General features: G+C 39.4%; 1 pseudogene; it reads left to right on the forward strand.

Annotated features, from left to right (window-relative positions):
- Positions 1 to 1,550: 1,550 nt before the first annotated feature.
- On the forward strand, positions 1,551 to 1,960 carry LOC123942773 (annotated as a pseudogene).
- Positions 1,961 to 3,018: the final 1,058 nt, after the last annotated feature.

Below are 3,018 nucleotides of genomic sequence, written 5' to 3' on the forward strand. Positions count from 1 at the left end.
TTTAAATTGACATTAATGTTAAAATGTTCAAGCACCTACTATGAATTCCTTCCATTTTTCCCTTGAATTTACACAGTAAGTTAACACACAGTAATTATCACATTGGTTAGCAGATTTTGATATATAACTGTCCTACTTTGGATTCCATGAGAGAAAATAATAGCCAAAGTGCCATAGTACATGTATTCACATATCATTTAATCAATAATTATTTAGCATCTGCTATGTGTCAGGCTCTGTTCTTAGCTAAAACAAGAATAAAACAGATCAAAATTCCTGGCCTTGTAATGCTTACGTTTTGTTAGGGGGAATATATTTTTTAAAAAAAGTTAGATAATGTGCTAGAAAGTGATATGTGCTATTAAAAAAAAAGAAAGAAAGAAAGAAAGAAGGTAGATGGGCCAGGGCTGCAATTCTAAATAGGCTGGACTGGGAAAACCCATACTAACAAGGTGACATTTAGGTTAGGACCTCTAAGAGGTGAGGGAGTAAGTCAGGAAGAAATGTGGAGAAAAAGCAATATATGCCAGGAGAGGCACAGCCTTGACACAGCCTAGTCATAAAGCCGTTTCTGTAAGTTGAATGACAGTATAATTTATGTTTAAAGGAAGACATATGTATTAGACAGCCTGTGGCATAAGCTCTTCTACATTCTTTTCTATTAAAAAAAAAAAACACTTACCTGCTACCCTAAAGTCATGAAAACAAAGTGGTTTTTGTCATAAATTTATAACAGCATGATAGTGATAAAAGGGCCCTGGACTCTGTACATGAAGAAGTCCAGCTGCAACTTCTACTCCACCATACACACAATATTAGGTGGCAACAAGAAGCTAATGAACATGAAAATAGAGAAATACAGGAATCCAAATGAAAATACTTGTCCATTTTCATCAAAGTCAGATTTTTTAAAAAAAAGAGTACCTATAGTTTTTCCAAGTTCAGGTTCATTTAGTGAAAGAATGAATAATCCTTGAACCTCACTTCCTGGAGTTTTTTCTGTCCTGGGGAGTTTTCTGTCCTGGATACAACTTTGCATAGGTACATGTTTACCAAGTCACAGCTATTAAAGTCACGACCTTAAATGCAAAAATGAAACTCATGATAAAAATAAGCAGAGGGTGCCTGGGTGGCTCAGTTGGTTATGCATCTGACTTCTGCTCAGATGATTATCTCAGGATCCTGGGATCAAGTCCCGCATTGGGCTCCCTGATTGGTGGAGAGTCTGCTTGTCCCTCTCTCCCTAGCTCTCTGTCCACTCAGGCACTCTGTCACGCACTCTCTCTCAGACAAATAAATAAAATACACTAAGCAGTAAGTTCTTGTCAAGATAGCAGGAAGCTTTCTGTCCCTTTCTGCCATTCAAGATATCAAAGTAGGTGGGACACCTGGGTGACTTAGTCAGTTAAGCGCCTGCCTTCAGCTCAGGTCATGATCCCAGTGTCCTGGGATGGCTCCCACATAAGCAGGGAGCCTGCTTCTCTCTCTGCCTTCTGCTCCCCCTACTTGTATCCCTCTGAAAAATAAATAAAATCTTAAAAAAAAAAAAGATGTCAAAGTAAGGATGTAGTGGGTCTGCTGATCTAAAATTCTGGATTTCCCTGGGTGTTCATGTAGGAGCTGTAACACAGGAGCCAAAACTCTGTTTATCATCTCTGTGAAGGGGATCAAGGGACAACTGAACAGAATTCCTGTTTGTCTGAGAGAGACTGCTGGTGTGGGTGACAGGGTGATGGCCACAGTGAAAAAATGCAAACCAGAGCTCAGAAAGAAGGTATATCCAGCAGTAGTAATTCCACAATGAAAATCATACCAAAGAAAAGATGATGTGTTTCTCTATTTTGAAGATAACACAGGGATCATAGTAAAGAATAAAGGCTCTGCTATCACAGGACCAGTTGCAAAAGAGTGTGCAGACTTGTGGCCCAGAATTGCATCCAATGTTGGCAGAACTGCATGATGCTTTGGTGTTTAAAGAGTTATTTCTTTATTTTGAGAACAAGAGCACGAGAGCAAGAGGGAGAGGGAGAGAGAGTGAGTGGAATGAGGAGGTTGGAGGGAGGGAGAAAGAGAATCCCAAGCAGACCCCCGCCCCTGAGTGAGGAGCCCCGTTCAGGGCTCTGTCTCACAACCCTGAGATCATGACCTGAACCAAATCAAGAATCAAGACGCTTACCAACAGAACCACCCAGGCATCCCTCTTTGGTGTATTTGTTTTAAAAAAATTAAATATTATTTTCTCTCCCTTGAACTCCAAAAAAGAGGGCAAGGACCATCCAGCCCTTTAAAGAAACATTTTTATAAGTGTGGGAAGACAGCTTAACCATCAATTTATTGGATAACTTTACATAAGTCACTTGCCTTTTTTTGTATCTATTTTCCCTTTCTTTCTAATGGAAATGATAATATATGTCTTACCCACTGCACAATGTTAATATTAGGTAACATGTGTTAAAACTCTGATTACTGTACATTGACTTTGTATCCTGCCATGTTACTGAATTGCTGTATGAGCTCTAGTAGTTTGGGGGTGGAGTCTTTTGGGTTTTTCATATAAAGAATCATATCATCTGTAAAGAGAGAGTGAGTTTGACTTCTTCAATGCCAATTTGGATACCTTTTACTTCTCTTTGTTGTCTGGTTGCTGTTGCTAGTACTTCTAATACTATGTTGAACAAGAGTGGTGAGAGTGGGCATCCTTGTCGTGTTCCTGATCTCAAGAGGAAGGCTGTGAGCTTTTTCCCATTGAGGATGATATTTGCTGTGGGTCTTTCATAGATAGATTTTATGAAGTTCAGGAATGTTCCCTCTATCCCTATACTTTGAAGCGTTTTCATCAGGAATGGATGCTGGATTTTGTCAAATGCTTTTTCTGCATCAATTGAGAGGACCATGTGGTTCTTCTCTCTTCTCTTATTGATGTGTTCTATCACATTGATTGATTTGCGAATGTTGAACCATCCTTGTAACCCAGGGATGAATCCCACCTGGTCATGGTGGATAATCTTTTTAATGTGC

This window comes from Meles meles, chromosome 5 (assembly GCF_922984935.1).
Source record: "Meles meles chromosome 5, mMelMel3.1 paternal haplotype, whole genome shotgun sequence".
Classification (NCBI taxonomy): Eukaryota; Metazoa; Chordata; class Mammalia; order Carnivora; family Mustelidae; genus Meles; species Meles meles.